The 14,885-nt window shown below is 42.8% G+C and overlaps 1 protein-coding gene across 1 annotated transcript in view; it reads right to left on the reverse strand.

Moving 5' to 3' along the window:
- The window catches only part of MCF2L2 (MCF.2 cell line derived transforming sequence-like 2), a 257,309-nt gene that overhangs the window by 74,216 nt on the left and 168,208 nt on the right, over positions 1-14,885 (reverse strand). The gene's annotated exons all lie outside the window — the stretch shown is intronic.

A 14,885-nucleotide genomic window follows, 5' to 3' on the forward strand; every position in this document is an offset into this window, starting at 1 on the left:
TGTGGAAACAGTGTCAGATAATATTGAAAGAAGTGTAACTATGTGCAAGATAACTTGGAAATATCTCTTCAAAATTTAAAAAATTTGAAACCCCTTGGTTCAGTAATTTCATTTCTAAGAATGTTCATTATCGTAATTATTTGCACTTCCACAACAACCAGATATAAATTGGAAATTACTTATATTCTCATCAATAAATTATGGTACACACACATATATAATGAAATACCATGCAGTTTTAAATAGAGAATGAAGCTGAGTCATGCTAGTATGACACAGTCTTGGTATTTTAAGTAAATTAAAAAAAACAACAACACCAAGATGGGGCAACCTGGGTGGCTCAGTTGGTTAAGCGTCTGCCTTCAGCTCAGGTCATGATCCTGGGGTCCTGGGATGGAGCCCCACATCAGGCTCCCTGCTCAGTGGGGAGTCTTCTTCTCCTTCCTCCCTCTGCTCCTCCCCCCAGTTTGTTCTCTCTCTTCCCCCTTCTTTCTCTCCAAAATAAATAAATAAACCTTAAAAAAAAACCAAGATGAAGAACAGTTTACATAGTATGACTATGTAAAAATGAGTATGTGTACATATATCCGTAAAATTGTGTATGCTTTGAAAATTCATGCAAAGAAACTTAAGACACTGTTAACAGTGATTGCTTTTGGAGAGTTGTACTGAAGGCTAGAAAACAGGGAAGGAGAATTTTTACATTTTACTCTATGCTCTTCTACAATCTGTGATTTAAAAAACTTACCAGTTTTATAATTTAAAAAATGGTTCATATGACATTTTGAAATGAATGTTACTGGAGGTTATGGCATATAACCCCATATGAGAGATATAAATAAAACCTACAACTTACATATTTTATAGCTCAACAATTATCTTTTCTTAAAAATAACAATTTTTGCATCTATTTTTTTCTTTTTTAAAAATTAGTTTCAGAGGTAGAATTTAGTGATTCATCAGTTGCATATAACACCCAATGCTCATTACATCAAGTGCCCTCCTTAAAGCCCATCACCCAATTATCCCTTCCCCCTCCCACCTCCCCTTAACAACTCTGTTTGTTTCCTAGAGTTCAGTGACTCTTATGGTTTGCCTTCCTCTCTGTTTTTATCTTATTTTATTTTTCCTTCTCTTTCCCCATGTTCATTCTGTTTTGTTTCTTAAATTCTACATATGAGTGAAATAATCTGATAATTGTCTTTCTCTGACTGATTTTATTTCACTTAGCACAATACCCTCTACTTCCATCCATGTCATTGTAATGGCAAGATTTCATTCTTATTGATGGCTGAGTAATATTCCATTATATATATATATCTCACATCTTCTTTATCCATTCGTTTCTTGATGGACATCTGGGCTCTTTCCATAGTTTTGGCTATTGTGGACATTGCTGCTATAAGCATTGGTGCATGTGCCCCTTCGAATCACTATGTTTGTATCTTTTGGATAAATATCTAGTAGAGCAATTGCTGGGTCATAAGGTAGCTCGATTTTTAACTTTTTTGAGGAAACTCCATACTGTTTTTCCAGAGTGGCTGCACCAGCTTGCATCCCACCAGCAGTGTAAGAGGGTTCCTCTTTCTCCATATCCTCACCAACATCTGTTGTTTCCAGAGTTGTTAATTTTAGCCATTCTGACCAGTGTGAGGTGGTATCTCATTGTGGTTTTGATTTGTATTTCCCTGATGCCTGGTGATGTTGAGCATTTCTTCATGTGTCTGCTGGCCATTTGTATGTCTTCTTCACATCCTATTTATAAACACTTATTATTAGATAAGACTGGTAAAGGATGGTCACTGACAGAAGATACAATTCAAGAAGTATACAGGCTATCAAAAAGCTACTTTAAGATCACATTGAGCTACAAAGTCACTAAGAGGTTCTGCTTTTTATAATCATCCCAAAATGACAATTGCTATGTCAGAAGGAAATAGGGGCTTCAATACCAATATATTTCTATGAGCCATGGTATCAAGTAGGACCATAGCCGCAGTTAAGTATTCATAGAAAACCAGAGTACAGCCAGCCTTTTAAGCCCTTATGAAGTGCTAGGCTTAAGCAACTTGGCAAATCTGTTTAAGGACATATTGACAATTACCTGAAGTCAGAAGACAGAAATAACTAGGTGGTGGGTAGAAATCAATTTTATTACTCAACAGTTATGTAAGAACTTAGAGACTCTTAGGAGTTTTTAGGAGTCTGACACAAGAAAATATTCACAACTCAGAAGGAAAAAAAATCCCTTGTCAGGTCATGTCCCAGTTCATAGTTTGGAAACAGTCTAGAGATCTCATCCAACCACTTCATTTTACTTGTTCAAGCGCAATGGGTACAACTCCAATGATAGGAATTCCCCTGTACACCATCCACCTAGGTTTCAGTTCAGATTCTTTTTTTTTTTAAATCACCTTCACACCACTGTTAAGCGATTCTTTTTTTTTTCCATCCTCTCCTTAGTTTTTTTTTTTAAATAACATTATTAAATGGGAGAAAATGTATGCTTCTTTCTGATGATTGCCTGCTTTATTATTCCAAAGCACATAACTTTGTTTGTAGAAAAGGCTATCAAGGATTTAACATCTCAAGCCATCAAGTATATATAATGTAGATGAAGAACAGAAAACATGGAAAATACTCAAGTAATGTAAAAACCTTTGAACACCTAGAGCAATTTATGTCTTGATGGATATCTATCCAGAGGTAGAGTACTGTACTTACAGCACCAAATGGAGTTGACCATGCCAGATCAGCCTGCAGTGATGAACTCTACACTAGTGTACATCCTGTCACTTTGTTTTACATTGAAAAGTGGATCTCTGGGCGCCTGGGTGGCTCAATTGTTAAGCATCTGCCTTCGGCTCAGGTCATGATCCCAGGGTCCTGGGATCAAGCCCCACATCGGGCTCCCTGCTCAGGGGGAAGCCTACTTCTCCCCCTCCCGTTCCCCCTGCTTGTGTTCCCTCTCTCGCTGTCTCTCTCTGTCAAATAAATAAATAAAATCTTAAAAAAAAAAAGAAAAGAAAAGTGGATCTCCCCGCCACCTCCCAACCCTGAGGTCATTAAGGATGAAACAGAGGGGTAATGTGTTTTAAGGAACTGTTTCTTCTCTGAAGCCGTATTTCATGGTAGCATAAAAGCAGAGCTTTGGATATCTGGTTGTATTCTCTATGACATCTCTTTTTTTTTTTTTCAGATGCCACCATAACCAAGGGGCAAGAATGAAAACTCTTTTAAAAACCGAATGCATGGAAAGAATGTCCAATGGAAAAAAGACAGTCTCTTCAACAAATGGTGATGGGAAAATTGGACAGCCACATGCAGAAGAATGAAACTGGACCATTTCCTTACACCACACACAAAAATAGACTCCAAATGGTTGAAAGACCTAAATGTGAGACAGGAATCCATCAAAATACTAGAGGAGAACATAGACAGCAACCTCTTTGACCTCAGCCACAGCAATTTCTTCCTAGAAACATCGCCAAAGGCAAGGGAAGCAAGGGCAAAAATGAACTATTGGGACTTCATCAAGATAAAAACTTTTGCACAGTAAAGGAAATAGTCAACAAAACCAAAAGACAACTGACAGAATAGAAGATGTTTGCAAATGACACATCAGATAAAGGGCTTGTATCCAAAATCTATAAAGAACTTATCAAACTCAACACCCAAAGAACAAATAATCAAATCAAGAAATGGGCAGAAGACATGAACAGACATTTTTCCAAAGAAGACAACCAAATGGTCAACAGACACATGGAAAAGTGCTCAACATCACTCGGCATCAGGGAAATCCAAATCAAAACCTCAATGAGATACCACCTCACACCAGTCAGAATGGCTAAAATTAACAAGTCAGGAAACACAGATGTTGGAGAGGATATGGAGAAAGGGGAACCCTCCTACACTATTGATGGGAATGCAAGCTGGTGCAGCCACTCTGGAAAACAGTATGCAGGTTCCTCAAAAAGTTGAAAATAGAGCTACCCTACGACCCAGCAATTGCACTACTGGGTATTTACCCCAAAGATATAAATGTAGTGATCTGAAGGGGTACGTGTACCCCAATGTTATAGCAGCAATGTCCACAATAGCCAAACTGTGGAAAGAGCCAAGATGTCCATCGACAGATGAATGGATAAAGAAGAAGTGGTATGTATATACAATGGAATATTATGCAGCCATCAAAAAAATGAAATCTTGCCATTTGCAATGACATGGGTGGAACTAGAGGGTATTATGCTAAGTGAAATAAGTCAGAGAAAGACAAGTATCATATGATCTCACTGATACAAGGAATTTGAGAAACAAGACAGAGGATCATAGGGGAAGGGAGGGAAAAATGAAACAAGATAAACCAGAGAGGGAGACAAACCTTAAGAGACTCTTAATCTCAGGAAACAAACTGAGGGTTGCTGGAGTGGTGGGGGTGGGGAAGGATGGGGTGGCTGGATGATGGACATTGGGGAGGGTACGTGCTATGGTGAGCGCTGTAAATTGTGTAAGAATGATGAATCACAGATCTGTACCTCTGAAACAAATAATACATTATGTGTTAAAAAAAAAAAAAGACAGTAGGAAGGGAAAAATGAAGAGGGGGTAACTGGAGGGGGAGATGAACCATGAGAGACTATGGACTCTGAGAAACAAACTGCGGGTTCTAGAGGGGAGGGGGGAGGGGGGATGGGTTAGCCTGGTGATGGGTATTAAAGAGGGCATGTATTGAATGGAGCACTGAGTGTTATACGCAAACAATGAATCATGGAACACTACATCAAAAACTAATGATGTAATGTATGGTGACTAACATAATAAAATTAAATTTTAAAAAAACTGAATGCAGGACGCCTGGGTGGCTTAGTTGGTTAAACCTCTGCCTTCAGCTCAGGTCATGATCCCAGGGTCTTAGGATCAAGCCCCACATCAGGCTGCCTGCTCAGCGGGAGGCCTGCTTCTCCCTCTGTCGCTTCCCTCCCCTCACCCCCCCCCCCGCGCGCATTCTCTCTCTCTCCCTCTCTCTCGTGCGCGCTCTGCTCTCTCTCTCTCAAATAAATTAATAAAATCTTTTTAAAAAATAAAAAATAAAACCTGAATGCAACCCTATTTTGTAAGCAAGATCATTAACATACATACATGTTAAGATTTTTAAAGATTTCTTCTTTGTCCATGCATCCTAATCCCTTCCTGCTCCCCTCCCCGTTTCCTAGCTCTCTAATAGAAGAGTATCCTTTTGGAAACCAGCCTGTCTGAAGTGTATTTTTATTTTTGCTCGTTAATTGTCAACACAATTTGCCATGAAGAGTTTTTAATTACTCCTGGTATGATAGATCACAACACACACATCAGAACGTATTATAGATTTTCACTTCTTAACAGTTAGTTTTCATCTAAAACCCTTTTTGCCAAGTTGAAAGGACTGTTCTTTTCCTTCTCGAACACTATAGCACATCTGACATAATGGATACTCACCTTCTTAAGCCTTTGTCTCCCTTTGGTTTCTCTTTATTATTCAACCCTCATTCACCACCCACCTCTCTGCTTCTTCCCTATTCCCTCCTTGCTCCATCGTCCTCCCCCTGTCCAATGTTGCTGCTCCCACAACTCTGAGTTCAGGTTTTCAGCTTCCTTCTTTCCTCTCCTCTCATGCTATTGACCCTCCCACATCATTATGTCCCTCCCAGACCTTTGGGTATACTCGAGCCCATGTTGCCAATAGTTGACACACTCGTCAACTGGGTGCCTCCCAGACGCCGCAACCACCTCAGGTGGAAACAGAACTCCTTAGACAAAAGTAGCATGTGTATCTGTGGAACTGCCATTTCCTGGAACCTTAAAGCACAGTTGTCATTTCAAACTCTTCTCTACTATTACTGCTTATATAACCTGTCTGTAGCCAAGCCTCATCATTTCATTTCTTAACACGCCTCTTGGAGTCACTGTTTATTCTCCATCAACGGCTCGGCCAGGAGAAAGCAAACTCTCCCCTCCTCTCATCTTGAATACTTTGGTGCACTCCTGGCAGCTCCCCTGGCCTCCGAGGGCTCCCTCCCACCAATCTATTTTGCAAACCACTAGTCTATGCCCTTCCTAAAGCTCCATTTCTATCATACCATCATTCTCCCTCTTTAGAAACTTAAAATAGCTTCCAGTTGCCCACAATTGCCAACATTCCCTTCCAGGATTTCAAGACTCTCCGTTCATGTGATAACAATCTACCTGGGGAGGGGCGCCTGGGTGGCTCCGTCATTAAATGTCTGCCTTCGGCTCAGGTCATGATCCCAGGGTCCTGGGATCGAGCCCCGCATCGGGCTCCCTGCTCTGCGGGAGACCTGCTTCTTCCCCTCCTGCTCCCCCTGCTTGTGTTCCCCCTCTCTGTCAAATAAATAAATAAAATCTTTAAAAAAAAAAAAAAAGAATCTATCTGGGGAGTTTGTCCTAAAGGTAAATCCAGACCGACAGATCCAGGATGGGGAGTAACAGGTGGGAATTACAGGTGGAATCTATAATTTGCACAAGCACCCCAGACAACCTAATGCAGATGTTCTGCTGTTCAAACTAGTAACACTGATCTGACCCATTTCTTTTAGCCACCTCCTTCACTCCCCCCGCCTTTACTTTCTTAGACCAGTGTTATTATTTTATACTCCCTTTCAAATTCTAATCATTCTTGAAAACTCAGTTCCAAGTCGCCCTTTTCCATGAAAACTGTTTCTAACAGCTTTGAATGAAATTGGTACCATAGTCTTTTCCTTACTTCCCAGGCAAAAAACATTGGATCCATTTACCAAACATTTACTGTTTTCAGGCACCATTTTAGCCACCTGGGCTCAAGAAATGCACCATAATCCTAGGCCTTAGTTTGTAGTCCAGTGGCAGAGACAAGAAAAATCAATGACTCCAATACAGTGTGATAAGGTACCAGGTAGTCAGAGAAGTTAGGTGCAGAGGAGGGGCTGAAATTAAGCCAAGGGTAGCAGGACACACTGCCAATTTTGAGTTGAGTGAATTTTAAGCTGAGTTTAAAAAAGAAAGGAAGCAAGGGAAAACATTTGAAAGAAGTATGTCCCAGGCTGAGGGGAACAGTGTAGAGGAGAAAGTAGAAGCGAGACATGTATGCTTTACCAGTACTCATAAATTATTTGGTGGGCCTGGGCCAACAGTCCAGTAGGTTCATAAAATGCCAGAAGCAAATACAACCTTAAAGACCATTCAATTCATCCTTATTTTGCAGATGAAAAAATAAGAGGTCCAGAGCCTCAAAGTGACTTGCCAAAGACGCTTGCCCTGAGCAAAGCCAATGTTCTTCACACTGTTAACAATTCCCCTCTCTGCCTATGTTTGGAATACATCCAAAGTCCTATTTCCTGATCACTAAATAAAACACAAATTAAAAAGAAACTAGTATGATATTGTAAAAATACTGGGTTTCAGGGCATTAGGTTTTCAACCTAATTTCTATTTCTATCTCCAATATACAGGGTGACCTTGAGCAAGTCACTTTCTTTCTCAGGGTGCTCATTTCTTTGTGTGTCAAAAGGCCAAATTCAATGAGACTGAATATCCGTGCTGGCTCTCAATGATCATTTCCTAAATATATTACCATTTCTAATAAAATGTATGATGTGGTCTTTGGTGTAATCACAGCTTGCTCTTCGTTTCTCACAAGACTTTCTATTCCTTCACATCCTCAATGAACTAAATCGCTAATGTGTAACTGAAGAGTGCACTGCAACAGCAAGGAGAGGGAAATTCAGCGGCGCTGGAGATGTTCCAGAGAAGGTGAGATCTGAACTGTCCTCTGGAAGGGGTGAGGGCTTGGGCCAGGAAGACAGTGGGGTGTTCCAAGAAGAAGGAAACATGAGCAGGGTCTGGAGTTCTGGCAACACACGGAGCTGGCAGGAACCACGCTGCTGGGGCAGGAGCTGGATGGGGAGCCAGGGAGGCAGGGGGGACCCCGGATGGAGGAGATGCTCATCCTACCAGGCTACAGTGTGGACTTGATGCAGGAGCCCAGAGGAAGGGGCAGGAGATGCATTTGGCCAGCAGGGCAGGCAACTGTCCAGGAGCTCGTTTCATTAAACACAGAATAGGCCCTGAGGGCTCGACTTAAGAAAAGATGTTCTTGATTCTACATCCTTCTTCTGGTTCGATTAGGTGTTCTCTAATTACACAACCATTCTCAGAACTGTAAGTGGTAGCAACGTGAACACTACAGACTTGCACAATGATCACGTTGAAACCAATGATATTTAAGCATTAAGAAAAGGTCTGATATTCGAATAGAAACCCTTCCCTGGCTCCTGGAAGGCCCACAGCTGAAACTTTTGCTCTGTTGCTGATGTGCTATCTGTTCCCTCTCTTCTTCTTTTGTATCTCAGGTTCTATATTTTGTCTATGTCAATGGGATCTGACCTCATTCATTACTCTGATGTTTTTAGAGTAACTACCTCAAATTCTTTTTGGAAGACAATGCGGCATAAATAAATTATTATTAAAGTTTATCTGGATGGATGCTTTTTCTTCAATATCACGTAATAAATAGTGAAAAAGTAATTTCATGCATACCGCACTTTTTAAAAGAGGGATTGATATAAACCCAATCTCATGAATCCGAACTCAAGTTAACCATCCTGCATTTCTATAGCATTTTAGAGATGATAGTTTTTTTAATCATAAAATATATATAACATCAAATTTACCATTTAAGCAAGTTTCAAGTGTATGATTCAGTAGCATTAAGTACATTCACAATGTTGTGCAGCCATCACCAGACCTTTTCAGTCATCTCAAACTGAAACTCTGGATCCATTAAACACCAGCTCTCCATTCCTCTCCCACTCCCCCCCAGTCCATGGTCACCTCTATTCCACTTTCTGTCTCTAAGAGTTGGCCTATTCTAAGTGCCTCGTTTACATGGGATCATACGACATCTGTCCTGGCTTTTTTCACTTAGCACAGTGTTTCAAAGTTCATCCATGTTGTAGCGTGTGACAGAATTTCATTCCTGTTTAAGGCTGAATATCTTCAGTTGTTTGCATATACTATATTTTGCATTTCCTGTCATCTGTTGATGCATGCTTAGGTTGCTTTCACCTTTGGCTCTTGTGAATAATGCTGCCATGAACATTGGTATGCAAACCTCTGTTTGAGTCTCTGCTTTCAATTCTTTGAGGTATATACCCAGAAGTAGAAATGCTGGGTCATACAATAATTCTATTTTCAACTTTTTGAAGCGTGGTGACACTGTTTTCCAGAGTGACTATACCACTTGACATCCACCAGCAATTGCACAGGTTCTAATTTCTCCACATCCTTGTCAACACTTGATCATTTTTCCATTTTTTAAAATGATAGCCCACCTTAGTAGGTGTGAAGTAGAGTTGTTTTCTTAATGTGTGTATTACCTTCCTGGATCCATTCAACACCTGACAAAGAGCTCCTCCAGGGCATATGTCCTGTTTTATTTATCTTTGTCCACCCGCCTTATAAGTAGGTAAATTCTTAATAAATGTTTATTGAATGGATGAATGGTAGAGTTAAGGAACGGACACCAATTCTGTGAGCAAGAGTAGGTACTAATTGTTATTCTTATTTCACAGAAGAGGAAATTGGGACTCAGAGCATTAAGTGACTTGATTGAGGTCAAACTGCTGGTGAGGAGCTGCTACCAAGGTCAAGTCCAAGCCCTCTAGCTCTAAAACCAGTGACGGGAACTGATGTGCCAAGGGTGAAGGTCAGTCCACTGTAATAGGACCCCAATATTCTGACTCCGTAGCCTGGCTCCATAAACAACAGGCAGTGAGGACGTAAGTAAGCAGGTTAGAGAAAAAGGGCTGGCTCAGGCCATCATCTGTTTATGTGTAGGATTCAAGGGATCTGCTCAAATCTCAGAGCCATGGTGCATAGGCACATTGGCCAACCCCAACATAAGACATCCTGTGGGAGACTTCTGATACACCAAGGAGATTCCTGGAATATGGCTGATAGGAAAACCATTATTACTTCAATTCATGGGAAAGGGCAGTACTGATACTAACTCCAACAGAAATATCCAAGTAACTCAATAATTTTCAGCAAAGAAAAAAAAATTGAAACTGCGAATAGGCTTCCACTTCATGCAAACAGAGAAATCTATTGCAAAAAAAAGATTCCAAAGGTAAAATATACATGTATAAAATAAATTTAAAAAATCAAAAAACATTGAGAACAGACACACTGCTTTCCCAACCTATGTAACCTCTTTTGCAGACCCATTCTTATCTGTATCTACTCAGCAGATATCCCATTATTCTATCAACCCCTTTCCTCCTGAGACAGTTTATTTATCTGATATGATATAAACATATCTCTCAAGATATTGCTCTCTCTTCCAGTATTCCTTAGCCCTATACCTGCAGGGTCAAATAGGTGTTGATATTGGGCTTTTGACCTTATCCTGTCAGACCAACCAAGACTGATTCATAAATGTATGTTGTTTCAGATCATATGATTTATCAAGGACGTTAGAACTGGCCTTTTGGAAATGCTGTTTTAAGAAAAATCTCAGTATAACAAAACTATTTCTAACTCTTAATTAATGGTCCATTTATTTGAAGTAATAATAAAAATCCCAGGCAGGCTTATAACTGTCCTTTAGAATTGGTTTGAGTGGGATTTGGAACCACAAATACTCTACAATGAACACTTAGTAATTATTAACTATTAAGAAAAGGGACACAGAGAATGATATTCTATCAGCACAACCAAACTTAATTTTAAGTACATTTCTAACATGAACGACTGCGTCTGGGCCAGGCACGGAGCCCCCGTACCATAGCCAATAACTATTTTCTGAACATTTCCCTGCTCTACAATTGTCTTCTCCTCTGTACCACCCCATCCCAGGACCCAAGTCCTTTTGCTCAGTTTAGATAGCTCTGGCAAGGCTGGTGCCGGCTGTCTTTTAAATTCCAAGCAACAACCAGACAACGCTCCAGATTGTCCCTACACCAATGCCCCTCATTCACTCCATTTGGCTATGGCGACCTGTCGACCTGGGTAGGAGGTGAAGTGAGAGGCAGCCCCTGGGAACTTGCGCAGAGCCCCGTAGGGCCCAGGCGCAGGGTGGGGTGTGGGGGGGTGAATCCTATGTCGGATCTGCAGGGGGGGAGGGGGGAGGGGAGAAGAAATGCTGAGCGACCCGTCAGGGAGGGGTACCGAGGCGCTGTCACTGGGGCTGTCTGAGCACGAGCAGCATGGAGGGGAAACCCGTGCCAGCCTCCCTCCCACCCCTTCCCCCAGTGAGGCTCCCACTATCAGCTCTGCTGGGCCAAGGAGGGTCCCAGCAAACAGGGCCTGCCTCTAAGATTGTCCCCTCCCCTGTGGGGCCCCCAGTGAGGGTAAGATGAGCACATTAGAGAATCCCTCGTGTGTTGATGTGGAAGGAGATGACCACTAAGGGGGGGGTGGGTGGCTCCCCAGGGCAGAGGAGAGGAGAAAGGAACAAGACGGGTTCTGAGAATGGCCTGCGGGTGAGGGCCTGCGTGTGCGTCAGTCCCCTTCTGCTTCCAGTTCTGGGCAGACTGACAATGGTTTCACCCAAACCGCCGAGGGCCGGGAGTTGAGGGAGGGTGCCAAAGGCTGCCAAACCACAGAGGCGAGAGCCGCAGGAAAGGGGCTAGTGTGCCTCCAGTGTCCACTTTGGGGCCTTGATGGCTTCGAGGGAGAAGTACACAGGGGCCTTTGTACTGTGGGCGAAGCTTCTTGGAATGAAGGTTGGAGCATTTGGTGAATGTGGGAAGCGTTCAGCAAAAATTCAACTTGACCGGCAGTTAATACGCACTTACTCTGTGCAAGGCATTGTGGGAGGTTCTTCAAGGGAACTGGAGGTGTGCAGGATGGGGTCTCCACCGTCAAGAGGTCTCAGGACTCTCAAGAGTAGGGAAAACACATCCACAGACCATTTCTACAGTGACAAAAGCCCACTGACTGTTCCCTGACATGTCACTTGTTGGGCTGGGCCCGCTGGTGAGAAGGAGGAGGATTCTGGCCTTTGGGGCCTTCGAGTGCCATCCATTCACCAGCTCATCTGGATATTCCATTTGGATATTCCATTTCACACGTGCTCAGCTTAACACTGATGTGACACATTTGAGTGGAGACACTCTAGTTTGGAGCCCAGAATCTAGACTAGAAATAGAAATCAGGCACTAAAGGCAATGGATGGGATCACCAAGGAGCAAGGATAGAGAGAAAAGAAACCCAGAAGGATCTGTGTGGGGTGGGAGGGGGCTGGCGGGTAGTGAGGGAGGAAGAGGCAGCCAAGGAGTGCTGCATTATTTTAACGCGTGATGCCGTATTAACAGAAAATACGTTCGAAGACGTGAAAAGAAACAAGCAAGCCCTTTTAGAGCGATGATGGATGCAGCATGAAGCCCTCCTCTGCCGGCTCATCATGTGAGAGGGGCTTTTGCAGCCTGGGGTGGGCACGAGGATGACGGCCGTCCACACAGCCCATGCAGCTGGCCCGACCCGTGCGTGCTTAGGACTCCACACACGTGATTGCTTTTATATTCAGTCCTCACTCGACCCATCCAGGCAGGGATTACTGCGAGGTGCACAGAAGTCAGGTCACTTGCCCAGATCCCAGGGTGGGCAGGGAGTGAGGTCAGGATACCACCACATCTCTCTAGCAGCCCAAGCCTTGCAGGAACCTGGCTGGTTTTGGAACCTGCGGCCTGGGGGTGTCTGAATTCACAGAATAGTATCTGTATGAGGTCTGTGAGGAAATTTCTTATCTAACAGAGGCCAGAAGGTACAAAATTTAAGCTTAAATGAGTCAAGCCTGGCACTATGTTCGCATGCTTCAGCTATGTTAGGCATTAAGCCAGTCAGTTATCAAATCCATTTCAGTCAACATTCATCTCTTCTTCAGGTCTCTTGCTTCTACCACCTTCCAGGTTCTCTTGACCGTAGATGTCAGACTTCTCTGCCCATAACTCATGATAACGCCCTGACGCCCTACCCTCTGGCCCTCTTTCCTCCATCTGCTTCCCCTCTGCTCTGTCTCTGCCCTACCTTGACCCTTCTCAATCTAACATGCAATTGCAATTCTTTCATTTTTCACGTTTGCCGTTTTGATGGTACAGTACTTTTTCCAGTACTTTCCATAGTTGTCTCGCGTTCTGTGAAGCACATTTCTGAGAGAGAGATTTAAAGTCGGTTATAAATCTAATTGTAGTGGTCTTTGTTCACAAGCAGCTACTGTGGACACCGAGGACATGGCCGCGACACGGTCCTTCTCCGTGCTTTTCAAATCAGCATCGCCACTATCACCTGATTTTATTTCCAACTAGTTTCAGAATGTTCACACATTCACTCCCAATAAAAGAAACATGAGTACTTTGTTCTATACCATCAAGTCTATCATCCTCTTCCGCTCACTGTGGGGTGGGATAGGGAACCCCCAGCCTGCTGCAGGAAATGCTCCCAGATGGGGCAAAGGGCTTCCCAGGCTGCTGCCCCCTTCCCTGTGTGGTGTGTGTATGGGGGGAGGGGTCGGGACCAGGGCAGGCATTCTGGTTCACCCTGCTGGGCCCGGTCTCCCACCCACATCCTCTCCCCTCCCATGACCACAAGCCCTACATCTTCTTACCAACCTCCTGACTCACTTTTGAAATTGTTTGTCTGCAGTGTCTATGTGTAAACTGAATGATGTTAATATGTGATTTTTATATGTGTTTTTCAATGTTTGGGTCAGTTTGTATTTCTTGCAGGTACAGTCCTATGTGTTCATGCAGGTGGAACACAGGTACTGACACCTGTGTATGTGGACCTGGTTCCAAATGACATAAAAGGAATATAATGATAAATGAACATTTGCACATAAATAGAACATGATATATATGACAGCTAGGGGTGGGGATTGTAAGTGGAACCATCCATGGTCAGGGTTTTATTTCCCATAGATAAAGAAGGGAGGTGATCTACACCATACAAACAGTGAATCAGCTTATGTATGGGTCACTGTCAGTGACTCCCTTACAAATCACATTATATTAATATTTCTGTATGTGGTCTGACATGCATATGGCACTATGATCTCTTGGCAATGCTGACCATGCTCTCTATAAGTAATATATGAAAAGAATTGCATGGTTGAAAACAGGGTGAAGGGCTTAAAGAAAGCATTTACAAAAAAACTTCCTAAAAATCTAGTTTGAAATAACAAATACATGTGTTTACAGTTTCAAACTCTGATTCAGTAATCCACTTTTAACCTATTACCTGTCTTATTGCCTTTACAATGAAAACCCCAAAGCTTTTATTTTACTGTAGTATTTGGGTTAATGTTTTGTTTTCTGTCATGTTCTGAAATATGTACAATTACAAAATCATTCAAAATATTACCTGTTAAATGATAATGTTTGTTCTATTTGGAAAAGGCTAGAACATTTGGGGTCAAGAAACCAAACCCATAAAGGATTTATTTATAATCTCTTTCCTTATTTGAAATTTATATTCTCCTGATTTTGTCCAGTTACGTGCATGAAGTATTTTGAAAGAGGGGAAACAACTCAAAGGGGCCATTCCTGCGGATTCTGGCTCACAGTCGACCATCTGAGTAAATGATCTCAATTAACTGAAGAGACGGTAGGGTGGGTACTTCCTGGAGTCCTGAAGCACCAACAAGAACTGACTGGGCGGGACCCATCACCTTCAGCAACGTGCCGAGTTGGCGACGGAGGTGCGAGCCATGCTCGGCTTTGGCAGCGAACACCACAAGGTGCAGAAAACTTGCACTGGCCGCGCCGCAGGGCGGACTCCCGGCTGCCGCACCCCCACCCTCCACCGGGAGCCCCTGATTGGGTCCTCCCCAGTCGTCAGGCTCCAGCCCGCCC

Source organism: Zalophus californianus, chromosome 1 (assembly GCF_009762305.2).
Source record: "Zalophus californianus isolate mZalCal1 chromosome 1, mZalCal1.pri.v2, whole genome shotgun sequence".
Taxonomy (NCBI): Eukaryota; Metazoa; Chordata; class Mammalia; order Carnivora; family Otariidae; genus Zalophus; species Zalophus californianus.